Here is a 17,774-nt window from a genome sequence, read left to right on the forward strand (position 1 = left end):
TAAGTTTGTCCCTCTTTTTGCTGCAGTAACAACGAGCATTCTTCTGGAAAGACTTTACACTAAATGCTAAAACATGTTTTTCAGGATTTGCTTCCATTCAGCAACAAGGGCATTAGTAAATATTACTAATGTCACAAATCTGATGTTGGAAGAGAAGTCCTGGCTCACAGTTGGCATTCCATTTCATCTCAAATATGTTGGAACAGAGAGATCAGGCCGATCAAGTTCTTCCACACCAAACACATCAGATCATTTTTTTTATGGTGCTCACTTTGTGTCCTGCTGAAACAGGAAAGGGACTTCCTTTCACTGCTTCGCAAAGTTAAAAGCACACAATTCTTTAGAATGTCATAGTACGCTGTACTACTAAGATTTCACCAGGACTGAAGGGCCCAAACCAAGGAAAACAGCCACAGCCTATTTTTCCTCTTTAACCAAATTGGTGTTTTGTCAGGTAGTGTTCTCCTGCATCCTCCAAACCCATCCTAGACTGACAGACGAAGAGTGATTTATCACTTCAGAGAGTACAGTTACACTGCTTCACAGCCCAATGCTTAGGAGCTTGTTCAGTGGTTTTCCATGGGGGATTATACAAGCTGTGTGTGCACCACTGCAAGCCTGTGTACATATCCAAACCCCCTCAAATGTCTTTAGTTCAATTATACAATTTACTGAATTCTAGCTGTTTGCAACACTTATTTATTATGCATTGTTCAGTAACTATCATCAACATTTGGGAGGGTCAGTAAATCCTCCACCATCTCCTTCTCCAACTGTCACGCATCTCTCCGGCCTCGAATCCACAAGGACTTCATTTCCCAGAACCCCTTGGGAGATCATGTAACTGATGAACCTCCTCGTTCAACCAATCATCGCTGTAAGTCTCCTGAGTACAAGCCAAATTGCGAGGTATTGTTTATCCTGCAGAACTACTGATCGCTTCTATTGTGTTTTCAGTTTTTCTTTTCTGTATTTCTCATTGTTGTCTTTTGTCTTTGCCATTGTCTGTGGAATCGTACGATAGCTGAGTACTCTCTAGAATTCTGTACCCTGGCAGCAGGTAGCGGATGGAATGAACCAGTGTTACTAGTGTTGTTTCGCCAAGGACTAAACCCAGAAATTCTCACAGAGCTAGCAAATAGAGATGATGACTTAAAATTAGATCAACTTATCTCTCTGGCTATCTGGATTGATCAGCTTATTTGTGACTGATGACATCCGGGAAACAAAAGAAGAAGTAAACCACCAGCTGCGTTACCTTGGGTAATTCAAGAGCCAGACGAACCCATACAATTTGACTGATCTCGTTTGTCGGCTGAGGAAAGACTTTGTTGCGTGAATGAAAGGCTGTGCTTCTACTATAGAGGTGCTGGTCACGTTCTATGAGACTGTACCACAGCGCCTTATATCTGTGCTGTCTGCACAGATAAAAGGCGCCGACCCCTGGAAAGCCAATGTGGGGTTGGTTTCTAAGTCATAGTTCTTAAGTTCTTATGTCTGTGACTATCTACTGCCAAAATCTGTCCTCTATCATTCCAGCCCTGAACGATTCCGAAGCTGAGGGAAACTTCATTCATACAAAATTGGTTGAGCAGCTGCAGATTCCTGTGACTCCCTTGAAGGTTCCCTTATGTATCGCACTGGATGGAGAGCCTGTGGCACCAGGATCCATCATTCAAGAAGCTGAATCTATTAGAATGTGTGCCAGTGTGCGTCACAATGAACAAATTTGCGTCTTAGTCTTAGAATCCTCTGAGTTCTCTGTGGTACAAGGTCTCTCCTGGTTAGAAAAGCATAATCCCAATTTTTCTTGGTCCTCCAGCTCAATAATAGCCTGGTCAGAATATTGTTACCAGAATTTCCTCACCTTCCCGTTTTTTCCGGTCAGCTCTACATGAGTGGAAAGTCCTAACGCAGACAAAACATATAGCATTCCAACCGAATATTCGGATCTCCAAGAACATTTTAAAAAGGGCAAATGCCACTAAGTTACCCCTGCACCGTACATGTGACTGCACGATTGGCCTCATTGAAAATGCTACTTTGCCCAAATCTAGAATTTATGCAGTAACTCAGGAAGAGGAACAGGCTTTGAATACTTACATACAGGTAGCATTGGAACAGGGATTTATCAGACCGTCAACTTCGCCAGCAAGGACGGTGGCCTTCGTCCTTGTATAGATTACAGAGCATTAAACCAAGTGACTAAGAAGTACCCCTATCCTCTCCCACTAATCCCGGTAGCCTTAGAACAATTTGTAGTTATTTAATATTAATATTTTAGTAAATTAGACTTGTGTAGCACATACAATCTAGTGAGAGCCAAAGAGGGAGACGAGTGTAAGAGCATTTGTTACCTCTAGGGAGTACTATGAGCACCTTGTCATGCCTTTTGTTTTATCTAATGCCCCTTCTGTGTTTCAGGCATTCGTAAATGATGTTCTATGGGACATGAGTGGTCAGTTTGTTATCGCCTATATAGACGATATTTTAATTTTCTCCCCGAGACTTAGAAACTCACATTAAACAAGTCCGTTTGGTCCTTCAGAGACTTCTAGAGAACAGAAGCTGTATGTTAAGAGAGAAAAATGTGAATTTTATATGCAGTCAGTGTCTTTCTTAGGTTATGTGATCAGTCAGAACGGTGTTGTAATGGACGACCACAAGGTAGAAGTGGTAGTAAACTGGCCTCAAACTGCCTCAGTTAAAGAAATTCAGCATTTCCTGGGTTTTGCTAATTTTTACAGACACCCTTTACAGATACCCTTGACGGCCCTCTTAAAGGGTTCCTCCTGTAAATTGTGTTGGACTCTCGAAGAATGGGGGCATTGGTTAGAGGGTGCTAATCACCTATTCACCGTTCTGACAAATCATAAGAACCTTGAGTATCTCTGTAATGCAAAATGTCTTAACTCCCATCAGGCATGCTGGTCTCCGTTCTTTTCAAGGTTTGAATTCAAATGTGCAAAGCCTTCTTCGAACACAGGGGTTTCAGTTAGTTTGACTTCTAGGTATCACTCCCAATCCAATGGCCAGTGCGAGTGGATGTGACGCAGTGAAGGGGTCTGGGAGGAGACCCATCAGCGAATTGAGATGGTCCTCCAACAAAACAAGCAGCAGGCAGATCGCCACCATGGTGACACTCCCTCCTACCAGCCTTGGGACCGGGTATGACTGTCGACTCTGGACTTCAGGTTTGCTGAGGGAAGTAGAAAATTGAACCCATAAATATGTTCAAGATAATTGAAAAAATCAATGATATAAGCTTGACTTGCCTCCCCGTTACCATGTGTCATGTTCCTTTCATGTTTCCTTGCTCAAACCTGTTGTCCCAGGTCTATCAGACGAGGCTTCACTGGCTGACGTGCCTTCCTCTCTGGAGGAGATTGACGTGACCCCAGTCTATGCTGGACTCCAGGAGACGTGAAGGCCAGCTGCAGTACCTTGTTGACTGGGAGGGATATGGACCGGAGGAGCAGTGCTGGGTGCCCGCTGGGGAAATCCTGGACCCTGGATTAATCGTGAACTTTCCACGGTCAGCACCCAATTAAGCCGGCTCCTTGTCCTCGGGGTTGTCCATGGGTGACTTCTCCCTGTTCGGTCCCTGATCATCATCATCTGAGTTCTTCATCGGTCCAGCAAAGAACCAGCTCTGGGCGTGCTCCCTGTCAGGCCTCCGAAAGTGTGGGATGTTGTTGTCACTGTCGGCCTCGTTCTGTGGCTGTGCCAGACTCTTTGGGGAGGTACTGTCACACATCTCTCTGGGCTCGATACACATAAGGATTCCACTTCCCAGAACCCCTTGGGAGATCATGTGACTGATGAACTTCCTCATTCAACCAATCAATCATCGCTCTAAGTCTCCTGAGTACTGATTCTCTACACCTGTGTTCTTTGTCACATGACCTGTTTAGTTTAGCTTTTTAAGCCCGGGCTTTAGTTTAGCCAAATTGTGAGGTACTGTATCTGCTGCAGAACTACTTAGTGCTTCTATTGTGTTTTCATTTGCCCTTTTGGTCCACAGTGCAACTGCAGACATCAAGCAGGCAGAGGGTGCTGATCTGCCCAAATATGTAGATTTGAGGAGCATGAGCTAGTAGATTTGAGGTGCATGACTGAAGTTAAAACCAAGAACAACACTGTGACTCCTGCTGGGCCTTCAGTGTTGTTAGTTACAGAAGGACAGATATGGAAAAACACTAACTGGCATTCTGGTGTTACTAGTGTAAAGTGTAAAGTAATGTCTGAGACAGCAAAGTCAAATGACTTTAAAGTAGTGCATCAAAAATATTAAGCCAAGAGTGACTCTGTGTTCAGAAACTGGCCACTGATGAATGGCTAGGTGTAGAAATACAAGTTTTGGATTAAAACATGGGCTACATTCTCTTAAGGTCACAAGTAAGAAAATGAGTTTATATTACCTGTTTTCAACTATTTTTTAGAATGTATCTATATCCACCCCTTTCAGACATGGGGACAAAGATACCTATGACTGATGCCACAAAGCAATTTCTGACACGTGCATGTGCGCCCGTAGACAGAACTTAACAACACATTGGTGGTGTGGGCTGACAGGCAGCGGTACAAACTCTCATGGCAGAATCTGTAAAAGGACGTTTTTGGTGTGAAGAACACACTAACTGAGCTGCTTACCTGAACGGCTGAGCTGCTTTTTTCAATAATCACTTGTCTGCCGTTGCGTGGTTACTTACAGTCTCAGTTAATGTTATTGAGAGAGAGGAAGGAACCGCCAGACTCTCAGCGGAATGATAGCCTTTAGCCTTGATTTAGCCTTTATCGCAGCAGCCTGCTAGCCGGGCCTGTGCGTATCACTCAGCAGCGGGGTCTTGCGGCCCGTCACTTCAACCAAGCCAGTTAAAACACTAAAAGCCACTGATACTGACAGTGTGAATGATGGTGATATTTACTGAACTGGCGCTCAGAGATGCAGCCCGAGTGAACAAGATGCACGTGAGACAAACAACTTGAGAAATTTGGATGTGAAACAACATTCAGCCCTGTTTTTGAGCCAGAGAAGCTGCTGTGCTGATGTGTAAACACCACAGGTTTAACTGAACACTGTTCGGTTCTGTTTTTAACTGGTTTGGACAACGAAGATATTTTACATTTACTGAAGTTGTTCAACATGGTTCTTATTACTAAATATATACAATCCTATTTCTGAAAAAGTTTGGACGCTGTGAAAAATGTCAATAAAAAACAAAATGCAATGATCATTTCAACCTTATATTTCAGTGAAAATGCTTCAAAGACAACATATCAAATGTTGAAACTGAGAAATTTTATTGTTTTTTGAAAAAAAAAATATGCCCATTTCAAATTTGATGCCAGCAACACATACCAAAAAAGTTGGGACAGGGCAACAAAAGGCTGGTAAAGTTGTGTAATGCGAAAAAACACCTGGTGGTTTATTGGCAACAGGTCAGTAACATGATTGGGTATGAAAAGAACATCTCAGAGAGTCTTTCAGAAGTAAAGATGAGGAGGGGTTCATTACTCTGTGAAAGACTGCACTTCAATAGTGCAACAATTCAAGAATAACATTTCTCAATGTAAAATAACAAATAACTTTTGCTTTTCATCATCTATGTTACATAATAACATAAGATTCAGAGAATCTGGAGAAATCTCTGCATGCAAGGGACAAGGCTGAAAAGCAATATTTGCTGGCCATGATCTTTGGGCCCTCAGGCGGCACTACATTAAAAACAGACACGATTCTCTAGTGGAAATCACTGCATGGGCTCAGAAACACTTCTGAAAACCACTGTCTGTGCAGTTCGTCACTGCATCCACAGATGCAAGTTAAAACTCTAAAACGCAAAGATGAAATCATATAAGAACAGGATCCAGAAACGCTGCCAACTTCCCTGGGCCCAGGCTCATTTAAAATGGACATAGGGGAAGTGGAGATGTGTCCTGTGGTCCAGCAAATCAAATTTTGAAATTCTTTCTGGAAATCATGGACACTGTGTCCTCCGGGTTAAAGACCACTCAGCTTGTTATCAGTGCACAGTTCAAAAGTCAGTATTCATTATGGTATAGGGGTGCATTAGTGCACATGGCATGGGTGACATGCACACCTGTGAGGGCACCGTTAATGCTGAATGATAGATACATGTTTTGGCAACATATGCTGCCATCCAGACAACATCTTTTTCAGGGAAGGCCTTCCTTATTTCAGCAAGACAATGTCAAACTATGTTCTGCATGTATTACAACAGCATACCTCCATATTAAAAGAGTTAAAAAAGAGCTAGATGTAGAAATAATAAAAGTTTTGGATCAAAAGATTTGCTACATTCTTTGAAGGTCATAAACAAATTAGAAAAAAAGTTTTATTACCTGTTTTGAACGTTTTTTAAGAATGTATCTGTATGCATCTCTTTCAGGCATGAAGAAAAGACATGTTTTGGTAGACAAGGAAGCTGGTATCCCTGAACAGGCAGCCATCATGTCAGCCAGCAGGTACGTCATGTCCAGTGGAGGCAGCGTACATCTATCCATACAAGGCCAAGGTGAGGTGACTTTACGACAAGTAGAGCATATGAAATGGACAATTTTCTCTTGATCACAAATGTAGATGTTCAAGCAAAACATGTTTGTACCGGAAGTGTGCTTCTTAGATTTGCTAATGTAGCTAACAAGAAACAATGCTAACTGCATGCAAGTCATCACACACTAGGATCAAAAAATGTAGTACAACAGCATAGCTAAAACAGTATTTGCATCTTCAAGCACAATTTGAAAACCTGAATTTGATCCATAATTATAATTATTCATAATTCTTCATTTTTCAGCTTTAAGGAATAAAAAGAAGTAAACATATTTAAAAGGAATTTACAAAGAAACCCCAATAAATGCACAATATACTAATTTTTAAAAGTATTTTATATGTCCACTGTACATGAAAATACTGAGACTCTTTCAGTTCTTCAAAGAAACCTGTTGGGATACTTTGCTACACCTTCACAGTTCAGTCTTAGACACTGGTTGCTCATTCTGCTTCTCAAAGGCTTTCAGTAATATTTAGATCTGAGAACACCAGCAGCTTCTTTGTTCAATGTGTCTATTTCCTTTTCTCAGCAAGCAATTTCTCCTTTTCTCCTGCTGTAATGCTGGTATTTAGTAATTAAAGTAGATTTCTTCTTGGCTAGTGTCGAGGTATCAGTGGACGGGCACAGCTGAGAAGGCTTGGGTCCTGTTAGCTTTAACCACTTGGAGCTAAGCTAGTGCGAGTGGCGATGGCAGCAGCGGTGTAGATTTTAATTCATCTAGTGTGATTTCTGTGCAATAAGGTATGCTGCTGTGTGCATCACCTACATTACTGTGGTCTCTGTTTGCTTAGTCAGTAATTTGATGTTCTGTTTGTGTTCCGGTAGTACCTAGCCAAGTAGCATGGTGAATCTGGAGAGAGCCAGCACCAACTTTAGCTTCTGATTTACATCGTCAGCCTTATTAGTACTCCAGGTTTTTTTTGATTCTGTATTGTTCAAAATGTGTTTCTGTTATTAGCGTTTGGCTTAGTAACATGGCTGCTTTGCGAAGGGTTTACGAAGCACTTGAGTGTAGCTTCTAGCTACTGCTGCTAGTATCATTGTTGCTTCTTATTACTGCTGTTCGATTTATTGTGCTGCTAAAAGGTGTGTTTACATGCTATGCAGTGCAATCATTTATTTTAGACTTAAGTATGTGTTTCTGAGCCATGCTATCAAGTTATTCTTGAGAACTTGGTACATCTTGCCCTGTGTAGTGATACTTGGTGAAAAGTACCTTAACTTGCTTATCTGTATGTGCCTTATAGGGGATGACTGTTAAAAATGCACTGTGTCTTTCTCTTGTGTTATTTAACACATTGATACAGCTTATACCATGTGTCAGTTGCTGTCCTCTAACCACTTTTATAAAAGTTTTTGGGAGTTTTATTTGAGAAGATGCTCTAAATTTTAAAGAAAGTATTTTATTGTTTAAACTTCCCTCTAGCCTGTGGCCATATTGTGTGTGTAAATGGGTATTTAGTGTATTGTGGGCCACTGACTAGAGGGGTTGCAACTTCTTTTAGTTACTTTTATTCTTATTATTTTTATTTTCTTTTTAGTCATTTTCCTGTATCTACATTTGTGAATTTCTTGTGGTCAGAGGATAGACCAAGGGGTGGCATAGTCTGGTGTGCACTAACGGGGCCGTCACATTCTGGCGCAGTTGGCAGGATCATTTCTGAGGTTGTCTCCCTGTCAGTTTGGTAAATAATCAAGGTGTAGGTACTAGAGCAGCATCAGTTTGTGTGGTTGGTGGATAACAGCAGCTGGCGCACCAATGGAGAGGGCTCCATTGGTGAGCAGTCTGCACATGGAGACTATAAGTGGTTAGGTCATAAGGCTGCAAATGGGCTAGATATACCCTACAATGACTATATTGAGTTGGATGTGGTGGTTCTTGGGCAGTGCATTCCTGGGAGGGGAACCCTAATTGTCAAAGACCTTGAGAATGTCATCCTTAGAGGCTGTAAGACGATCACGCCAGGCATATTGGGGATGAATGTACTTGGGGACTATTATTGGACTCTTTTTGAACAGCATGGCTCCCGGCTTTTCCATTACTCCCCAGTGCAGTCGGCAGTCCTGGTGGTTCAGCGTGCTTTGCGACACTGCAAGAAGGTTGAAGCCATTCTTTTTTTTTGTGATCAAATGTTTTTATTTTTAAGATAGTGCCTCAATGTAATACAAAATACAGTAAGCAGCAAAAGACATAGCAACAAAATGAAGCACCCAACCACCCCAACACCCCCCATGTGGCACTCATAAACCCACCGCTGGTCAAAGAAGAAAATAATAGTGAAAAAATAAATAAATAATCTCTATGACATATCAAGTAATACAAAACAGGTTTCACAATAAATTGCGAATTTTCTTAGTTGCACTTTCCGAAAAGCTCAAGATCCTCCTGCTAGCTCCATGGATCCTTGCAGTTGAAAGTTCCATAATAATGATATCCACAAAGGCGAGGATCCATTGCCGCCAGCACAGAGAATGTGGAGGTTGCCAGCGCAAGGCTAACATTTTTTTTGCAGCTGTGAGACCAGCCAGCCAGATTTGCTTTTCAGCACAATTTAAATTACGTTCAGAGTCATCAATCAAGAGCAGAGTTTGGACTGTATTTGGAATAGTTTTATTGAGAATATCTGATAATGTAAAAGAAACCTTAGACCAGAACGTACACACATTTAAACACTCCCAGTACCTATGTAAAAATGTACCGTATGTACCATCAGAACAAAAATTACAAAGAGGAGATGGAGTAAGGCGCATATGGTAGCGTCTGCAGGGGGTTAAATAGGATCTGTGAATAAAATTATAGTGAATAAGCTGATGGTTAGGATTTTTAGAGGCTGATGTGATGTTATTCCATATAATATGCCAATTGATTTGACCATGGTCACTTTTTAGCTCTTTTTCCCATATAGTTTGTAGGCCTAAAGGTTTATATACAGCGCATAGTATAGTAAGATAAACTTAGGATACCCAACCTTTGGTTCCCATGCTAGCAACGAACAGTTTATGCAATAGGTGTAAAGGTAAAGTGCAGCCCCAAGGAACACCATATGCCTTCATGTCAGAGCGAAGGCGGAGATAGAGAAAAAATGAAAAACCTGGTATATTGTAAAATGCAAGCAAGTCTTGGAATGTCTAAAGTCCTGAATCATTAAAAATGTCATCCAGAACATGTATTCCCTTGTGTTGCCATTGAGGAAAGAAGAAAGGCTTATTAGCAGTAAGTAATTTATAGTTGTAAAAAATTGGGGAGCATTTGTGTCAAACAGTTGTGGTTTTGGTTAGTTTTTCTACAACCCGCCATGTTAAAAGTAAATTACTAATTAGAGGACCATGTCTCAGTTAACATTGCTTTATGGGAGATGAGATCTTGTAATCTGTGTGGAGCAACCAGACTTTCCTCAAGAGGCCACCAAGATGTTTTGATTATTTGAATTGAGCCAAATTGACAATGGACGAAAAACAAAGGGATAATAATATGATTTGAAATTATCATCTGTTAAACCATCAAACTACCATCTGTTTTACGCTGAAGAGTAGCGAGTTTAATTTGAGGTTTCTTGCCTTTCCATATATAAGCTGAGACACTGGAGTGAAGTTTGTACCAGAAACCTACAGGAGGAGGTAACGGAATCATAGAACTTATAAAATTAACTCTAGGGAGAATATTCATTTTCACTACTGATATACGGGTTTGAAGAGTATTAGGTAAATGACTCCAGTTCCTCATATCGTCACAGATTTTAGTAAATATCTGGTTAAAATTTTTCTTAACTGTTGATTGAAGGTATGAAGAAATTTCAATCCTAAGGTACCTAAAGTGATGTACTACAGGGATAGTTAAAGAAGACAGATTTATCTTCCTCATGGCATCATTCAAAGGAAGAAGTGCAGACTTTGTCTTATTGACCTTATAACCAGAGTAACTGCAAAAATTATCCAGAATGGATATGAGGAAGTGTTTCAGGTACATTATTAATGAAAAGCAAAATGTCATCAGCATATAAAGAAATTTAGTGATGAATATTATTAATGGTGATTGGAGAGTAAAGTGGGGATAGCCGAATCGCTCGGGCAAGGGGCTCGAGTGACAGAGCAAATAAGAGAGGAGAGAGTGGACAGCCGTGTCTAGATCCACGAGAAACTAAAAATGGAGATGAGCATTTGTTACCTGTCATAACCATAGCTGAAGGGTTGGCATACAGAGTTTTAACCAGTTTAATTAAATTAAGACCCAGTCCCATTATGTCCAGTACAGCCGATAAAAGGCCCCAATCGAGTTTGTCGAATTCTTTTTCTGTATCTAAGGAAACAGCAGCACATGGAGTAAGTATATCAGGTGCAAAATCAAGGATATGAAGCAGCCGACGAACATTATCAGAAGCAAGTCGATATGTTTCAAGGAGTGTTGCAAGGACTTTAGCAAATAATTTAACTGCTGCAGGAGGTTGGGTCTTTTTGTGGTTTAAGAAGAAGAGAAATTATTGCTGTATTCGCATCCCTCTGGAAAGAACCTGTTTCTATTGCATTATTTATCATGTCTAACAGGGGTGGACCTAGTTGAGAAAAGAATGTCAAAAAAAGTTCTGGGGGTATACCATCCATGCCTGGAGCTTTCCCTTTCTTCATTGCTTGTAGACCTTTTTTGGGTTCATTTAATGTTACTGGCTGGCCGAGCATATCGGCAAGGTTGAAGCCATTCTGAATGCCTCTACGCCTTTTAAGGTATGGAAGGTCTGCAGTTCGCGTTGGGGCCAGCACTCTCTTGATGTCCCCAGCTAGAGTCAACAGAGTTCTTGTCGGAGCCTTTGGACTTTGAAGATGGCCATCTTTCCAAAGGCCTGCTTGTGTCCCCTACTCTTGTCTCCACAAAGAGAGGTCTTCTGTACGCCCCTGTGGTTAATGTTGGTAATACTGGCTTCCCCCTTGCCATGTAATTGGCACTGTACAGTCTGTGGTAGTGACATCAGTGGCAGCACCAACATCCATCTCTGTTGATCCTTCTTGGTAGGACTGTCTGGCATTTGTTTCCAAAAGAGAGGTAGCTATGTGGTAGTATATTTTCCAAAGGAGAAGGAGACTTGGGGTGTACTACTCTGATTACTTATGAGATTCCATTGCTGGATGATGTCCCAGTGCGCCAGCCCTATCAACAGATTCCTCCTGCTCAGTATGAAACTGTGAAAGCTCATGTTCAACAGCTGTTGGACAGCTAGTGGGTACAACTAGAGATGAAACAACATTAAAATTTCATATCACGATTATCATGACCAGAATTATCACGATTATCGATATTATCGCGATATTGTTCAAAAGCGTTGAAAAGTAAAATAAATAAATAAATAAATACTGATACACAAACTGAAATTCATTTCACCATTACTATTATTATTTTTACTACTGTTGTAAATTAATATTATTATTACTGCTGTAATTATTATTATTATTATTATTATTATTATTATTATTATTATTAATTACAATAATTAGGGATTTCCCTGCATAGAGAATTAAATCTCCACCAACTCTGAGGTGGGTCTTAATGGAAAATTATTACTTCTAAGAAGTGTTGCACTCGAGGGATTTCTGTCCGAACTGCAACTGCAGCATTATTGTGCCGTTGTGGCGCTGAACCCCTAATCAACACAGTGCACCAGGAAAAACAGACAAAATCACAGAGGAATTGCGTGACCGCGCTGTGAGCTGCAGACAGTGTAGGACTCACACAGCGTGTCTTCACCTGTGGAGCTGCTTCTCTAAAAGCATTTAAAACTAAAACATAACTTAAAATTAACATGCATCTGAGCTGTGGCAGAAACACTCCTAAAGTTTAATCTCTGAAACTCTGCTATTCCTAAAAGCGGCACACAGCGTTCACTCGCGCAAGGTCCCGTCTCAAAGCACACTATCTTCCCTATGTAGTGCACTTCGTAGATCATGAAATAGCAAATCCTTCACCCAAAGAGTGCGTAAAACGTTCGACTAAGTCATCTACAATCAAAATTAACAACAGGTTACAAATTCCCTATTTAAAACTCAATTGCTTGTTAATGATGATCGTGTTTGTTTGAACAGTAGTGCACTATGTAGGGGACACTGAGTGATTTGAGACAGTTATTCTCTTCTCAGACAGTAAACACTGCAAGCGAGAAGGGGGAGCTGTGCAGATTGAACCTCTGCAGCATCTCGTTCCAGAGCTTGTGTGACTGTCAACTCAGAGCTCATTTTGGAGACGCTGCTCCACAGAAATATGTGTTAAAAGCTTTAGTTTCGATTCACAGTTGATTCACCGATTGTTTTTCTTTTTTTTTTTGACACTAAAAGCTTCATTTTATATTATTAACGAACCATAAACATAAGTTAAACCACACAAACCATGACATCTATTTCGAAGTCTCCACAGACTTCTCTGTTAAAGTTAACTTTGCATTCTCTAAAAAGTAGCGGATGGTGGTCGCGAAGATGACTCGTAAGGTTTGATGTGTTGCCCCCTTTCGCCGCTATTTTCTTTCGGCCTGTTCTGCAGACAGGGTGGTCATCTGCAGACAGGGTGGTCATCTTCAATTAACTTTCCTTCTGCATCCTTATAAAACCCAAAACATGACCAAACGTCAGACTTGGTCTTCATAGAAGGCTGAAATATCTCAGAATCTGTCACTACATTCCGCCATGTTCTCTCTTCTCTCCCTCTCACCCCCCCCCTCCCCTCTACACACGCGCACACACACACACACACACACAGAGCTGCGTCTGAGAGATGATTCTGCCTTTGTTTGACTCTGTAAAGCAAGTTTTTCACACCGCGGTAATCGACCACGGTTTTAACGATACTTTAAAGTTCAAACGGTACTACTAACCGTCATTAATTTTACCGTGGTTTACCGTGAAACCGATTACCGTTTCATCTCTAGGTACAGCCAAATGCCTGTTGCAGAAATAGACAAATTTAAGAGTGGTTTTTGTACTCTCTTTGGATTATTTGAATTTAATCAGATGCCATTCGGACTCTGTAACGCTCCAGGTAATTTTCAGTGCCTCATGGAACGTATGTCTGGCGACTGCCTTTTATCAATCTGTGCTTTTGTACCTTGATGATGTGATTCTGTTTTTGGCCACTGTGGAGCAACACTTAGAAAGATTCGAAGAAGTGTTTGCTGGCTCCAAAAGCAAAACCTGAAAGTCAAATTATCAAAGTGTTGGTTTTTCCAGCACCAAGTGAGCTATTTGGGGCATGTGGTTTCTGCTGAGGTAGTAGTGACTGACCCTGCTAAAATTGAAGTGGTTAAAGAATGGAGGCGTCCACTTCACCTTGTTGAACTACATTCATTTCTTGGCTTTGCCAGCTGTTACAGATGTTTTGTGGAAGGTTTTTCTAAGCTGGCAGCACCCTTGCATCACCTGGTAAGGAAGCTCACTGCACCCTGACGGAAAAGGAGGATCGCCATGATCTCTTTGGCAATGGCTTGGAATGAGGAGTGTAAGCATGCATTCCAGCTTCTGAAAGAATGACTTACCTCTGCCCCAGTTTTGGCGTATGTTGATTTGAACAAGCCCTTCATTCTGGAAGTGGATGCCAGCCACGGAGGACTGGGAGCAGTGCTCTCTCAGGAGCATGATGGAAAGGTGCACTCGATTGCTTTTGTCAGCAGAAGATTAAGGCCTACTGAAAGAAACATGGAGAATTACAGTTCCATGAAGCTTGAACTTCTTGCCATTAAGTGGGCTGTGACAGAGAAATTCAAAGAATACTTGTAAATCACTTTACCATTCTCACTGATAATAACCCTTGGAGTCATTTACAGACTGCCAAGTTTGGGGCACTTGAGCTTGAAATAACTCACTTCCAGACAAATGTAAAAAAAATTATTCTAATATTTTGTTGGTATAAAATAAACTTTAGATGCGTTGGGCATGATGAACAGGGCTTTATATGATTCTAAGTTGACAGAGAAAGCTTTATAACATCAATAATTAAATTATAATATACAGAATGCATCATATTTCAAAAGTCTTGAGGCAAAAGGTTTTGAGCCTGAGGGAAGGATATTAGATATTGTTAACAAGATATTCTTGAAAATAGATAATTACATTATATTGATATGAAGTTTTTGGTCATCAAGAAACTTAAAATATTGAATAAAACATCTAATAATGAATTAAGTTTAGCTTTATATTTCTATATACCTTGTGTATGCTACTCTTGTCTAGTTTTTCAAAAGTGTCATAGTGTTTGCTAGAGGGCTTCTTAGTCTTTATTAAATTTATAATGATGTGATTTCATACTGAATGTTTGCATTCATAATTAGCTTATTTTTAACATTACACTTTTTTCTCATACATCAAGCCTCAATATGTTCCTCTCATCTTTTAGGTCAATGGACTCTTGCAGGGAAGAGTTTTTGAATAGGTTTGGCAAACTACTGCTTTGAATGTTTTATAAGAGTGACTAAGTGTGTGGTGAGTTATTTTTGAAGTGCAGAGCATGTTTGATAGCATCAGCAGTGCAGAGAGATGCAGCATAAAAACTGCAGAGTGGCAGATAAAGCCAGATAATAAAGCCTGAGAAAGCCAGCAAGCAGGTCAAACAAAGTGAATGTTCTTTCAAGGCTTCAGTATATCTACATGGACAAAAAATTGTATATTTTTCTTAGAAATCTAAAAGGTTTTTGAAATTGCAAGCTTGATTAGGTATAAATTGTTTAACAAGTGAAAAAGAAAAACACCCTAGATACTTGATACTTGGATCCACACCCAAGAGACAAGACTTAGACTCGCACCCCAGAGCCTCAAGACTCAATTTGGACTTGCATCACAGAGACTCAACTTAAACTCACATTCCTTGAAGCTTGGACTGGACTCATATAACAGAGACTGGACTTCCTAATGTTGGCCACTTTGGGAGAAAGCTTTATTCTAGGTCCATTTCCTTTTCACATGTTGTTAGGAGTCCCTTTTTCTTTATAATTTTGATGATGTATTGAAATCTTGTTTTTTCACTTATTTCCTTTGACTTTCCGCTTCCTTATGCGATTGGATTAACTTATTTCTAATCTCTATTTTGACTGACTATTTTCTTTACAACTTATGACCACTATGAATATCTTGTTACGGTTCATCAGTAAGGTTTACAGGGACATATCAGGGACAATTAGATAAGTTTTGCTATATGTCATCTTGTCATGGTGTGTCAATATTCCCTCACCTTGTTTTCACTCAGGCAGTGTATCATTACTTTCTTATTACACTGACATGCCAAAAGTCATGAAACAGGAACTAGTATTTTGTAGGACCCCCTCTAGGCAAAGTACAGCAACTCGATGTGGCATCGATGCCACAAGTGGACAGAAGAGGTCTTGGGGTATATTGAGCCATGCCATCTGGATGGCCATCCACAGCACTGTGGTATTTGTAGATGAAGGATTTTGGGTGTGAATGGACCTCTCCACCACATCCCATAAATGCTCAAATGGAGTGAACGCGCAGGCCACATCATTCATCAGAACTCTCCAGAAAGATCCTTGAACCAAAAAAAACTTGGGCCCGATGACACGGTGCGTTATCCTGTGCATTATCAATGACATGTTCAGGCGGACCAATGGATCCAACCCATGGAAGCTAAAGAATGCTGCATTGACCTGCGGTAATGCGTGTGGGGCCTCCTGCATTGAATGTGGATGAGATTTCTGCCAGAGTCGCTTGTCTGATTGCATGGACAATTCTGGCCAGACGCTGCCGGTCACTGTGGGTGTTAACACCTTCCAAGATGCATTCCTGGTTTCATAGCATCAGTAGTGCAGAGAGATGCAGCAGGGTGGCAGATAAAGCCAGATAATAAAGCCTGAGAAAGCCAGCAAGCAGGTCAAACAAAGATGTTCTTTCAAGGCTTCAGAATATCTAAATGGACGGAAACTTGATATTTTTCTTAAAAATCTAAAAACGTTTTTGCAATTAAAATCATGAACAGTTTTTTGTTTAAACATTTTAAGTATAACAACATCCCAGATACTTGAATTGGATTCACACCCCAGAGATAAGACTTAGACTCACACAACAGAGCCTCAAGACTCAATTTGGATTCGCATCACAGAGGGTCAACTTGAACTCACATCTCAGAGACTTGACTCAGTCTAGAACCAATAAGATTCTTCCTAATGTTGGTCAAATGGGGAGAAAAGCTTTATTCTAGGTCAATTTCGTTTTCTCAGTGAGGTGTTCTTGACAGCTACACATTCTTTCAGACCCGTAGCGCTGAGTTGTCTTCTCACAGTGGAAGGATGGACAGAAACACCTGTTTTTTTCAGATCTAAAGCATGAGTGGAGCTTGATTTTCACCTCTCTCTTAGATGAAAGGTCAATTACTGTTTATTTGGTAGGGAACATTTTGGTGGTCTACCTTGTCTTACATATTTGTTTATTCTGTAGTTTTTATAAAATTTATTGTTACGTGTCCGGCCTGGATAAGGGGTGTCTGGCCGGTATGTTTCTCTCTCTCTCGCTTGCCCGTTCGTTCTCTCTCTTTTTCCCTCTCTGTTCCGTATGTCTCCTCCCTCAGTTGCTCCCTATCTCTGCTACAGGTTGGCTGCGGTGTCGGTCGTCGTTAGGGGCTTGACGCGTACCACTTGACGGCAAATCATCATGCAGAGTTCCGGCCCTGGAGGAAGGACTTGAACTTTAAAAGCAGCCCGGCAAAGCTCGTGAGGAGGCTGGCGTTACCCCTGTGCTCCAAGCTGTTTTGGCGTGCTCCTAGTTGTAGTTGCTGTCGCAGACACAAAAGCTTTCTGTTCTTTCTGCTCGTACAGTTTTCTGTATGTCTGTGATAGCTTTGTCTGTGTGTTTGTTCAGTTCATTTTAGCTTGTGTTTTCAAGCCTCGCACTGTTAATCACACTAGCTTTGCTGTTAATGACTGTCTATGCTCTCTCTCTCTCTCTCCCTTTCTCTCTCTCATACGCTGCTTTGCTTTCTTGGGGTTCTGGACAGGTTAGATGGGCGCGCTCATACATTTTACATCACGTAGCTGCCCATTGTATAGATACCTTAGGAAAGGGGCGGGCGCCAACTCATGTATTTGTGTTATGCCGTAGGGAAGCCTAGAGTAGATAGTTTTTTTTTTTGTCTACTAGGTGAGGATTTCAATTAAAGAGCTAGGGTAGTTTTTTTTGTTTTGTTTGTTTTGTTAATTTCTTTCCTTTAGCGCCGTCCGG

The sequence above is a fragment of the Colossoma macropomum genome, unplaced genomic scaffold (genome assembly GCF_904425465.1).
Source record: "Colossoma macropomum unplaced genomic scaffold, Colossoma_macropomum, whole genome shotgun sequence".
NCBI lineage: Eukaryota > Metazoa > Chordata > Actinopteri > Characiformes > Serrasalmidae > Colossoma > Colossoma macropomum.